Source organism: Rhyacophila brunnea, unplaced genomic scaffold, assembly GCF_057557595.1.
Source record: "Rhyacophila brunnea isolate RB1 unplaced genomic scaffold, BYU_Rbru_1.0 scaffold_15, whole genome shotgun sequence".
Lineage (NCBI taxonomy): Eukaryota > Metazoa > Arthropoda > Insecta > Trichoptera > Rhyacophilidae > Rhyacophila > Rhyacophila brunnea.
Genome location: NW_028232806.1, coordinates 38,638,692 through 38,652,556, shown reverse-complemented (window position 1 = coordinate 38,652,556; position 13,865 = coordinate 38,638,692). Strand labels below are relative to the sequence as shown.

The following is a 13,865-nucleotide window of genomic DNA, read 5'->3' as shown; positions in this document are numbered from 1 at the left end:
TACCAAGTTTGGGGAAGTGGCATCTATTTCACGTAAAAACGAATCTGTTAATACAAACGGCCACCCTGTGGAGGCCCATAATAATATGATCTTATTAGGATCGGACATGGTCAAAAAATAAAAATAAACAGGAAATTTATTGTGTGGGTAGTTATTTGCATCCGCTAAAACGACATTTGAATTTTATTAATAAGTATGCATTCATAAAAATGTTATGTTTTACTTTAATCATAGTTTCTCAAATATTTTTGGCTTACTGCCTGCGTTTCAGCTACCCCCGGGACAATTCTATCTCTGTCTCAACTAATAACAAAATTGTAAGTTAAGTTTTTTAATTTTACCAAAATGGGAGTAGCGAAGAGTGGAGGTAAGCTGTTAAGATCCGCCATAATTAGTGCATATTAAACTTTGTTTGTTATACGTATTTGGATTTATTAATCTGAAACTACAATTTACAGATGGTATTGGTTAGTTTTTAAAAATAAATTAAACCCTGCGAAAATCAAGCCATAATATTTTTGGTATATTTTGGGCGATACGACAAAATTTTACACTCTTTTTCATTCATACTTATTTGTTTTCGTTGTATTAAGAATACCTAATATTTCAAATTGTTAATTCATTTTTGTAAATTCATTAAGCCCCGCCTAAACCAAAGTATAATAAATAAAAAATATTATTCTATCTAAAAAATATTCAAAGTTATGTATGATTAATTAATTACATAATTTAAGATATTTTATAGATAGACGAGCATTTTTTTACTGTTATCTATAATGGCTTAGTTTTTGCAGGGTTCAATTAAATTTTAAAACTAACCAACAACATCTGTAAATTGTAGTCTTATTTCAATGAAAACAAATAAATATGACTGACAAAGTTTAGTGTGCACTATTTATGGCGGATCTCTACAGCCTACCTCCACCCTTCGCCACTGCTGAAAATGGATTAGATTTATGCAGCTATGTGTGAAAATTTTAACATAAAAGGCCACGTTAGAAATAACACTACCTACAAGGAACTGAAATTATAAAATTAAAAATTTAAAAAGCATTAAATTGCACATATTATATACCTACACTAGATTTGCTTGCTATTACAATCGAACTTGGTTATTATGAGGATGGGACCGACTGAATTTGATCGTTATAAGCGTTACTCGTTATATCAGAGAATAAATATTTTTAAATGAGAGGTCATATAACACAAAAAGTCGCAATTCAAACAAAAATACACACTTAGAATTTTTCCCCGAAACAAGCATGACATTCATAAACTACAAAAGAAGTTGTTTATTGTAATGAACGCTGGTAGGTACTGACTACACACATGCAATTTCAACCATATGCGTGGAAACTTTTTCAATATTGTCGGCGAAAACACAAATTAGGTAGGTGCTTAGACACTTAACTAGTATCATAATTATAATTCGACCCCGGCGGCATCCTGTCCGGTTTGTTGTTGTTGTTGTTGTTGTTTGTCCTGAAATGTTTTTAAACGATCGACAAATATTTTTGACTTATATTTTTTTTATTTTTTATAAGTAGCTTGTTATAAAAGTGAATAAATGTACGGAGAAAATCATAGATCCCATCCGAGATCTCGCTATAACCGAGATCGTAATAACCGAGCTCGATTGTATTATTAATCGCTTCACTAATGAGAAGGGTGAATGTGGTGTTGTTTAATTTGTTTAGATTAGTCACGATATTATTTATTATTGCCCACCTGCTCCTCAATAGGCCATACTGCTACTGGGGTTAGAAATGCCCTCCCCCAGATCATTATAATCCTCACAGGAGACGGTAATACCCACTTTGGGAAACAATGATTTACTTACATCAACGGATGTTAAATTCAAAATTTTCTAAAATGTAGTTACATTATTCATATATTAAGATAGTTAAGTGCGATGAAATGTCGATAATGGTTTATGTATATGGAATTATGTAGGTATTCATCGCCCTTAATTCTTCGACTGGAAATGACGTACCTAAATACATTGTAACGTATTGTTTTCATTATTGTCAAATCTGTTTCGTGTACTTTAATTTCAACTTCCATTGAATCTTCGCTACTTAGTAGAGATGGAAAACTGGTCGATTTTGAAAACTAAGTATACTTACTACCAGTATAAAAAAATACTTAGTATATAAACTTGTTCCAAAATACTTACTAGTATTTGGAATATTATATAGATCGTTTGGCGTGCGTATGCGACACAAGTTTCATACTCAACTGAAACTAAAACCAACTCCATATTATTAGTATTTTAAAATACGTATCGGCCCAGGGAACTCAGACTGTTTATCGGCTTCAATAAAATCGCTAAAAATACTCTGAGCTCCGCTTGTCGAAAAGTCCCATTTATTATAAAATTTTAAATTTATAAGTTGTTTTTCTGTTAGGTTACAATACTTAAACATGTCTTGAGCGGCATATAACAAGCCTTAGCCTGTGCGTCATCTCACCACTGTGCTGCGACACAAAATTTATGACCTATTATTATTCATACATTCGAACGCAACAGACTAATAAATTAAAATATACGCATTTCGTGCGCATTTAATGTCAATAGTGTTAAAAGTCTACCACTGGCGAGTGCACAGAATAGCGACTCGCGATGATATCGTCACAAGTTTTTTGGAATAAGTTTATTGGGCCACAAATACTTAGTATGGCTAGTTTCATCCGAAACTTGAGTACACAAACTGGTGACATTATTTCCAACTCACCTCTACTACTTAGTTTCATAAAATATTCTTGAAGATACAGTCGATAATGAATTGATTTTTTTTTAAATTTATCCAAAACATATTAAGTTATATATACATACAAAGCGAAACTGAATTAAAATACTCGTATTTTCATTATAGTCACACGTATTTGTTTTTGTTGAACTAACACTACAATTTATGGATGTTGGTTAGTTTTTAAAAATCAATTAAATCCTGCCTAACCAAATCATAATAGTTTTGATATACCTACTTTGGGCGATACGACGAAATTGTGCACACTTTTTTATTCATACTTATTTGTTTTCGTTGGATAAAGAATACATGTTATGTTACACATATTGTTGGTTCAATACAAACAATTCATTTAGCTCTGCCAAAACCAAACTATAATAGATAACAAATATTATTCTATCTATAAAATATCCAAAGTTATGTAAGATTTAATCGGATAATTTTAGATATTTTATAGATAGACGAGTATTCTTCGACTATTATCTATTATGGCTTGGTTTCGTAGGATTTAATTGAATTTTAAAAACTAACCAACACCACCTGTAAATTGTATTCTTATTTCAATGAATAAAAAAATCAAAATTTAGTGTGCACTATTTATGGTGGATCTTAACAGCCTACCTCCGCCCTTCGCCACTGCTATTAATGTAACAAATTTTAAACATAATTACAAAAGAAGTAGAAAATAACACAAACCAGCTGTGACGATTTAATGTAAAACAATTTGTAAAAATGCAATTAACTTTTGTTTTCAATATATGCGGCGAAGAATAATAATTGTTGGCGAAGAATGTTCCGGATTTCAATTTTTAATAATTGATTCGCACTCAGATGCTAGAGGGTATGTACCAGCGTTGCCAGATAATTATATTAATAAATTCGAATTTTTACAATGTGAAATAAATAAAAATTGGGATTTAGGAGGAAATCAAAGCGGGACTACCCAACAATACATATTTCAATATTTATAATATTTGTTTCTATAATATTAATAATAAATGACACAACACAAACTAAAAAACTTTTAAACTACCAAAATAACAATATTATATAATAACAATATTTTTTCCCGACACTCGCCTATTTTTGTACTTGGCTGAAGCGTTTTTTTCTAAAATTGAGCAGATGAGAATATTGTGTTGAATTGGACAAACGATTGTCTTAACTTAAACGTCTTATTCATTTCTCGAAATGGACCGGAGCGTACCGGAGCGCCGTTCCGGTTTGTGAATTCGGTAAAATTATTGCTCCGTTTCGTGAGAAAAAAAATTGACTGTCTGAGCTAGATAGGGTACTTATATAACGGAAAATTTAACACACTTATTTTTATAAAATACACATAAACTTTGATAACTATGTTAGTATCTTCAGAAAATTGTTGAGCGCTCCGGTTGGTAAACTTTTCAATTTCGAGCGCTGGTCTTATTTATATTTTTGTTGAATAATCGTGAATTTAGCTGTCCCGTGCATGACAATTTATTTTTACATAAAAATCAGGACGTCCCGTAAAAATCGGGACGACTGGCAACGCTGGTATGTGTACCTACACGTAATATTATTTAATCGTGTTAGCATTGTTTACATAGGTATTTAATAATGTAATAATATTTAATTATCAAATAAATATAAACAATATGTTAAAAGAATGAAATTTTGTAAAACTGTTTAAAAATTGAGGAGATAAATGATTATAAAAACAATTAAAAAGCATATTCACACACAGCGAGTATTAGAATTATTAGAAACAATGTCACTTTATGGACGTTATCTTGTTATTTAATGTTCTTCTCTTAAATTGGCATTGTTAAAAACATGTATAAATAAATTAGAAATGTACATACATTGTCAAAAATGGTCGAAAAATAGTTGCAATGTGAATCCCAAGATGTCTTAGATAAGACTGAGTACTGTTTTGATAAACTGGCCTCACTTCTTGTTTCGAGATAACACTATTGCCTGGCAGAGGTGCCTAACCAATAATTTAATTTTTATCGTTATTCAAATGGTTTTCAATTAAAATAAAATCAAAAGGTCATCGCACGCAAATCGACTACTGCCCTCATTTTTCTTTATGTTTTGTTGGTTTTCACGAATCGAATATTCAATGTAGGTACATAATATTATGTAAAAAAATCTTGAATTCTTGAGAATATCATTTAAAATTTCTCGAAAAATGAAAATATAGAAATCTCATTAAAACAGTCGAAAAATGAGAAACAAGTTTTCTTAAAATTTCTGTAGAATATACAAGATGAGAATTCTCGATCACAGCCTATAGATTTATTTAATTATTGCAATGATCGTTAATAATACATCTTTACATACTTTATGCTGTTATTCACTATGTAACAAATTGCTTACTAATATAATTACCGCATTGACATTATGTGAAGTAATGTTGATTTAAACATGGAACATATTTTACTCATGATCTCTGACACAAAAGCGTTACGAAAAATAAACGTAGAATAACTATAAATAGACGTGCAGCCCGCGCCCCGCTCTGATTACTTACGCGCGCCGATTATTTTCATTTTACGTTCAGTAGCCTACATTCTGTGCGACGTATTGTTCGTCTGTTATTATTACTTCTTTAGTTTTATTACTGTAATTGGGTACACAATTTTCAGAAAAGCAAAATTGTTTGAATCCTTTGGATTCGGTTACTTTGACAAATAAATTTTCTTTCGAATTTGGACAACCAGCATTTAGAGAATCATTAGGCAAAGCATGTTCCATGTTTAATAATTTTAGCATTCAGGGTTTAAGTAACTATCATCTTAGGGGCTCAGGGGGGCGGAACTCCCCCGCGAGGCGCCGAGCCAATGCGCCGAGTTTTTCAAATGATAGTTTTACACCTCGTACATACCTAGTTATTGGAATTATTTTGTATGCAAACAATAAATTACTTATTACAATATATAAATGCATTAATATTGTGTGTAAATTGTTTTTGGAAGTTATATTATAGCAGTAGCGTGCGATGATCTTTGCTTATGGACTTCTTAAGAGCATACTTCAGTGAAAGGGCAAAAAATTTTCAGCAATAGGTGGGACGTAATTTCAGCCGCGTTGCCAATCGGAGAGCGATAGTCGACCTGTGAGCACGTCAATATGTTTTGTGATGGCGTCGGAGGAATTAATTCTTAAATCGTGTAAAGATTACTAAAAAACGTTACGAATTTCTCGAAAAACAAAACATGTCAATGAATATATTATTATTATTACTTAAATAACAATAAACATAATATTAAATGGATGCATGTTGAATTTTTATGACAAATTATGTTTTGTTCGTCACGCGTCGTTTGCACAATCAAGATCTTTTTAGAGCATGCCTCAACTGCAAATCGGTTAACTCCATTTGGAAAAATTGTTCACGAAGGAGAAAAAACTTAATAATTTAACAATCGAGCAGAATTTAACATTTCCAAAAATACACTTGGAATAATTTTTTTACAAATAAGCTGCACTATGAATTACACTATTTTAGCTACCCTTTTATATAAAAAGAGCGGGGTTGTTCCATTTACGATATTTGAAATTTGGAACCTGCACTTGGCTGTTTTGTGTGAAGAACGATAACGCATTTATTTATAGGTTTAGTTTAGTTTGGTTTAGTTTAGTTTAGTTTAGTTTAGTTTAGTTTAGTTTAGTTTAGTTTAGTTTGAAATTTTGTGTGAGCATAGAATACATGATATTATGTATTATTTTTTAATGATCTTATTTTTGGTGGATTTTAATTAAAAATAGTGTAATTGGAATCCCGTGTTTTATTTTCTTCTCACCACCAAAGCCGACGATTGTCGAACTTTTCTCCGTACCAGAAAATAGCTGAATTGTCAGAATAAAATGTGATTTTTTTTCTGCAATGTTTTTAACTCCTGAACTAAACAAACGCATAGATATATGTATAGGTAGATACTTTAAATTTGTAAAGGCAGTACAAAGTAAGTAATGGTGGATATAAATACCTGCCTACTATCTGTCAGTGGCTTGTTAGTTAGGTATATATTATATATACGTACACTACTACACTGTCAACTACCGGCAAATTATATTGTACCTAGATACATATTGTACACAATGATTGAATCTACTGGCAAATGATAGCACAATGATTTTTGAGTGCCAGTGGTTAAAAATTATTTTACTAAAGAAAATAGATAAAAATATAACGAGACTACAAATAACAGCAGTGCTGGAAATTGAGATTTTCATTGAGAGTATGCTGTATTTTACGGTAATGTTAACTGTACAAACCAGGGACCTCAGAAATAAGGTTACATGTAAGTTGTACGTATGCAGTTCATCGTGAGACACTTAGGCCCGTTTCAGACGGGACACCGGTGTAGCGCTCGATATAATATAGAAGGCCTTTGTATTATGTTTATGAACGCCCCAGAGCCAATGAGTCAACGCATAATTTCGTGTTATAAATTAGAACATAAAACTGGCTGCGGTAATAAAAACAAGTGTATCGGCGGCTTGAGAATGTAGCTGGCGACGGAAAAGTGTACCGGACACGCGTTGACTCATTAGCTCTGGAGCGTTCATAAACATAATTCAATGGACCCTTTATTCGAATACAAAGGCTTCCTTTTTATATAAGAGCGGGACACCGTTGTCCCGTCTGAAACGGGCCTTATTCGTGCGCCGCAGTACGTGAAACATGAGTTCGTTTAACATTTTATCAAATGACGAGTTCTTCGTTGAACATTTCACCGTGGAATACATTTGTACGTATCTTACAAAATGCCATGTCCTTGGGACGGTTTTACCTTGGGAGACTTGATTTGGCTACTGGCGACAGTAGAAATTCCACATTATGTTGGTACTTATGTTCTCTATTTGTTCACCATGCCATTTTAGTTTCAGTTATTCTTTGAAGCGTCAAGTTTCAATTATCCCTTGTGCTACCTTCATGGTAAAATTCATTTCCGAAACCTATAAAAGCAAAATAAGCATAATTATCAATGTTTTCTTATGTAGTACTGTCGCAGCATTGTATAAATAAGTAATCTATCAAATAATTTGTCTATATTGCTTAGAAAATTTAGTTTGTCAAAGGTCACTTGATTGTACCTTGAGACGGTATTTTGGTTGTACCTTTGTCGATGACGTCATCGTTGGTCGCAGTGATAATAATAGTCATGCCCCACACAAGAGGGAGGCTGATAGGGCTCTAGCCTGAGGTTCCTGACTTAGAATGGGCCCGGCGTGGCGGGTCGATCTATTAAGTGAGATAAACACACACCCCAAATTTGCTCTAATAATAAAAAATACTATTTCACAAGTGGATTTTAATTTGATTATTATTTTTAGCGTGTTTCCTGATTAATAAAAATAACTATCCAACAATTCAAGTGGATTTATTTAAAAATACCAAAAATCACTAAAAAAACAATGGAACCTGGAGTTCCACGGAATACCATTTGGGGAACACTACTGTATAACATTACGCTGCCCTGAACGTTTGCAAAAGGTTGGGGGGGGGGGCGTCAAACATCATGGCCTGGGGGCCCACTTCAGGATGTGGGGGCCATGGGTATAGGCACAGTGAAAATGTTGCCAACTCCAACAATATTCTTCAATATTGTATTCCCATAATATGTACTTATTTTAAAATAAAGTAGATGCAATAAAAAATGTAACATACCTACCTAATAAAAAAACATTTATTACTCAAGTTCTGGTTCATTTGCACATCATAAAAACTACAATATTCATAGATAACGGTGAGTAGGTAGTGATGTATGCATTGATGATAGCATAAACGATTCAAATTCAAATTTATTTATTTTTTTACATATCGTGAACATTACGAATTATAAATTCAAGACTTTGACGAATAATGATTGTTTTATAGTAATTATTAAACTAAGAATAAGGTAGTATTTTTTTGAAATACGCCATTTCTATTGGCATTTCCCAGTGGCTAAGCTACAACATACGGCCATAGCCATAAATTTACAAACGATAAATGAAGTAGGGAGTAAGATCATGGTAACGCGCGTGTTTTTTTTCGGTTAGGTACATGTTCAAACACGAGTTCACATACTACGCTGAGCATGTCGGCCGTTAAAACTGCACCCTCACAAATAGATAACATCAGAATAACAAAAACTTAGCTCGATTCACTCATTTTATCAAGAAAGAAATTTTATCGCAACATAAATTAAAAATTACAAAAAAAAAAAAATAGCAAACACGAAAGTCATGTTCGACTGGTTTGCGGGCCAAAAAGAGATCCTCATCAATGGCACTCAAATCGAACAGACAAAAAACTACATATATCTGGGACGACAAGTTAGTGTCTATAGATTGATGTTTATTTGATGAAATATTGTTCGGAGAGTAAAGCTAGGCTGGATTGCTTATATACCGCATCTATCTATCAAACGCTTTGAACAGACTGACGTGTCTAAATAGTAGTGGGGAGGGAATGGGGGATTTACAAGATGCCAATTTTGGAATAGTTTTCTCTAAATTTCCGGGACAGCGATTCCAATTCCAGGACAATCCCGGCCAATCCGGAATGGTTGGCAACCCTGCTGGTTAATGGTATGGATAATCGCGTATGATGATAAATTAAGCCAATAATTATACCTTCCAATACTCTGAGCATTCTATCTTATAAACTTACTGAGACTTAACTGGTCAGGTCATGCCGAACGTGTGCCAAAGACAGGTATCAAATTACCTAGGGAACTCAGGTGCACACAGGCCAATAATTTAAGTTAACTTATCTCCAGCTGTCATATATATGCATCCACATCGACACAAGTCAATCAGAAAGTCACAGGCCCACTCGGAGAACAACATCAAGATGTTAGGATTTTGCTCTATATTACTAACTAGTTTTTATTTCCATTTCCTGATATGCCTGACTAGATGGCACTCACCTCGAACAGGTGAAAAACTACATCTATCTGGGACAACAAGTGTCTATAGATGGATGTATATTTGATGAAATTGTTCGCAGAGTAAAGCTGGGCTGGAGTGCTTTTGGCACTCCTGAATAATGTCTTCAAAAGTGACCTCCCACTGTACCTAGAGCGCAAAGTATTCAACCAGTGTGTGCTTACCGTAATCACATATACGTGTGAAACATTTACCCCAAGTAAAAGAGAGATCCAGAAACTTAGAGTAGCACAACGTGGTATGGATAAGGAAACAGATAAGGGTTTGCGATGTAACAGAGTTCGCTAAAGGCCTCAAATGGAAATGGGCTGGACACATAGATCGAATAAGGGACAATTGTTGGACAAATTTAGTCATCCAGTGGTATCCAAGTGGTACAAAACGTCCGCAAGGTATACCTAGAGGCCGCTGGATTGATGCCATTGTAAAATTCTGCGGAAGTACGTGGCAACGCAACGCACAGAACCGAGATAAGTGGAATCAGCTTGGAGAGGCCTTCATCCAACAGTGGATAGATTCAGGTTGATGATGATGATGAAAACATTTTATGAGATATGCCGAGTAAACCTTTTCTGTCCGTAGCTGGGCTACACGGTTTTATAATATACAGCACTTAGACATAATATACAGAAATAATTATAATTTTATTTGTTTGGTTACTAAACTAAACCAAAATGCTTCAGTTTTTTACCATATTATTATTATTTGCGATAATTATGTAATCAACGAATCTCAAATATAACTATCTACCTATTTATCTTTTATCTCACCAGCCCGTCTCGGTTTTTAAATAAATATTTGCCTTTTGTATTTGAAAACGGAAAGTGAAGTGATAAACAAATTGCCAACTTACTCAAATTTTATAATAACATTACAATAATTATTATTATCTTCCGTAAAAATATTACAATATCCATTGGCGACAGGCGTTCATTACGTAATCGAACTCTGTCTAGAACAGTGGTTCTCACGTGAAATTTAACTGTGGCCGCACAATTGACATTGACAGTTCTATGGAAACGTCTGGTGGCCGCACCAAATTTCACTTTTGTTGTGATTGAAAATTTTATAGACAAGTCCTTTTAATAAAAGACATTTGAACATTTTAGTACATAGGTATCTATTTATTTAAAAATAATGCAAATGGAAATCCTCAATACTCATTCTTTCCAATGCAAGCCGCACGGCTGCTTCTAAGTTTACATATTCTGTCAACTGGCTTTGATATTTGTTTATTTATGAAGTGAATTACACTGAATGATCTTTCACGGTATACAGTAGTAGGAAAAATCGTCAATATTAATAAAGTAATTGTTGCCAATTCTTTGAATTGACTTGATTCTTGGTCAACGTATATCTTCGACCAATTTTTTTCAACCGTGGTATTATTAAAATGGTTTTTAAGTACTTGGCCATGACTCATTTCTAATAACGCGTATTTAACGTTAGTCCAGTTAATTAAATAAAATATTGAAAATGATGTTGGTGGCCACAGCATAATCCAATGGTTGCCGCAGATGAGAACCACTGGTCTAGAATCTAGACGAAGATAAAATAATAGGTACTTATTTTTATTAAACAGGTAAGATCTAAATTTTGTAGTCCCAAGATCCTGCCCGAAGACTTGATCATGAAATTCCTGGATTGAGACTACTACTGTAATCCCACAATTTTGGGTTAAGTCTTCCAAAAAATATCGTATTTTTGTAAACTAAAAAAAACATAACTCAAAATAGAGTGAAAGTTTCCATTTTTTATAATAATTCTACAGGAATTGCAATTTAAGTTTTGAATTTAAGGTTATTGCAAAATACGTTATGTTATTTGTTTTTATCTGTATGTTAAATTTAGCAGAAGGTGCCATAATATGAATTGTTTTATGTTTACCTAAATTACGTCATATGTACCTACGTGATATTATGCTTGAAGATTGGTTTTAGATTTTAAAAATAAATAAATATACCTAGTACCTACTGTATTCTACTAATTTTCTCGGTATTTCGAGCTCGGGAACATAATAAAATATTTGAGAGGCCGAGGATTAAACAAATAGAGTGCCTATACGTTTTATAACTTGGCACTTTTTACTATACTGATATGCCTCTTTGCCTGATAACTTCGCATAAAATTAGATCAAAAGATATTAACTCGTATTAATATGTAGTAATAAATAAATAAATAGATAATATACTCGTAATACGTAAAACATATATTTTTAGAATATATCATCATTTTCATCTTAGAGCCGCCATCTTTAGATTAATAAAGCCTGAGCATAACTTTTTGCACAAGCAACGAGTGGTCCACTTTTCAGCTGTCAAAATCAGATCCCAGATTGCTTGACATATTGATTCGCCCTTTCTCGTTACAAATTGAATTATAAAAAAATTCTCAAATCAAATATATTAACTATCGGTGTTATTTATACATAATATTCATTCCTGTTATTAATCAGATGTCAAAGTCAGACTAGTCCTTCACACAAAAACCGGTGATAATATCGATTTCTAAAAATATGTAGCATTGATCTGTGCATTACATCTGTAGAAGATGTGTTAATGCAAGTGTATTATTTATCTGTGTAATATCTATGTAACTCATCTATCCAAATCAAACCATTCCCTGTGTGAATACGACAGAGGCGTCAGTATGAGCACTCTATAGAACAATGACAGGTCATCTATAGACAACAATGGGAAGGGCGGAAAAAGTAGGACCAGACGTTGTGAATGTATCGGCTTTCTACTTGAGTCGGCAATGGTTTGGCCCAATTTTCGCATCGCCACATAGGTAGGTAGTACTACTTATTTATGCAGGAAACAGGATTCAAACAAGTACTTAACTGCTTTTTATGATAAGTTATACTTAATATGATTTTTAGCCAAAACTTCTGTATATAAAATGTTGTTTTCTTAACAATATATGTAATGATTTGACCTAAAATGTGATAAAAACACTAAAAACAGTTTGCACAATAATTATTTACAATCGCATAGCATGATGTCGATTTGCTCAACCTCGTCACCGGTGCATTTTTGTATTTGTATTGGTTCAACCCTTAGCAGAAGAATTGTTTCTAAATATGAAAACAATATTACATAAATTTATTTGATATGATTCAAAATATTCTTTGAAAGAAACACTGAAAAAAAATGTTTTCAGTAATTCCGGGATTTGGTAACGATAGTTTTAATCCCGGGATTAAAAATTCTTTCTTGGATTAATTGCTAATAGGTGTACAATGTATATATGTGTATAATGTACATATTATAAGAATCTCTAAACCAAAATAGTATTTTGAAAACCCGATCGATGAAAGAAACAAATGGCGCGTGAAAGGCAGTTTTGATGATAGTGTAGATTCCTGCATTGTACCTACATTGGAAAGAAAAAGAGGTTGTAACCTGTTAACCTACATTTTGATTTGATTTCGGAAGAGTACATAATATAGTAAAGAAACCAAATTAATGTAACATGCCTACGTGTTTCATTATCGCAAGAAACATTGGAATTTTACCGTGATAAAAAAATATTTACACTCCAAATTGTCACGATTTATTTCAATACTTTGGTTGAATGAAGATGGTATTATATCATCCATCCCATAATCATATTCTAATATGAAAGGTACATATCAAGCTACGTACCTAATACATTAAGGTATTTTATAATTTCAGTAATATTATATTAATTGTAGAAACTCCTTGCAAATGTCAAATGAACCCAAAGAATATGGTAAAAAGTTTTTTTATGCAGTAAAAAACTAAGCAAAATAAAAACAATCTTGATTTATACTTACGTTAGAAACGGTCTAGTTTAGTGTTGTCGCTATTAGATTAATGTCACTTGAAATGTACACAGGTTCTAAGTGACAATTTAATAATGTTGTTGGGCAATATCTGCCGTCAGTCAACTTACTGCCCAGTTAACAACTGAGTAGATACTAAACTGACTTATAGGTACTAAATTGTAATCGCTCATTGACTTTTCGAGTTATTGTATCCTTCCTTTACGCCAGGGGGTTCCAAGTGCGATTGATTTGAGAAACTTATACAATTAATAAAATTGACAATTTTTTTTTTTGGTTCTTATCCAATCATTGGAAGCCTTTTACCGTATATGTATTATTGTAGGTATCTACCTATATCTGACTTTTTGATGAAATTGTTCGCAGAGTAAAGCTAGGCTGGA

General features: G+C 32.8%; 1 protein-coding gene across 4 annotated transcripts in view; it reads right to left on the bottom strand.

The window, feature by feature from the left end:
* LOC147075299 (hydroxylysine kinase) overlaps positions 1–13,611 on the bottom strand; it is a 32,066-nt gene extending 18,455 nt beyond the window's left edge. The window contains exons 1-2 of one of the 4 annotated variants that reach the window (XM_085942801.1): positions 13,474–13,596; positions 7,532–7,697 (exon numbers count right to left, since the gene is read on the bottom strand). The gene's annotated coding sequence lies outside the window, so the exon portion shown is untranslated. Of the gene's footprint in view, positions 1–4,471; positions 4,491–4,591; positions 4,639–7,531; positions 7,698–13,473 lie in introns of those variants that run through there. The other 3 variants (XM_085942800.1, XM_085942799.1, XM_085942802.1) reach the window with 3 other exon arrangements.
* Positions 13,612–13,865: the final 254 nt, after the last annotated feature.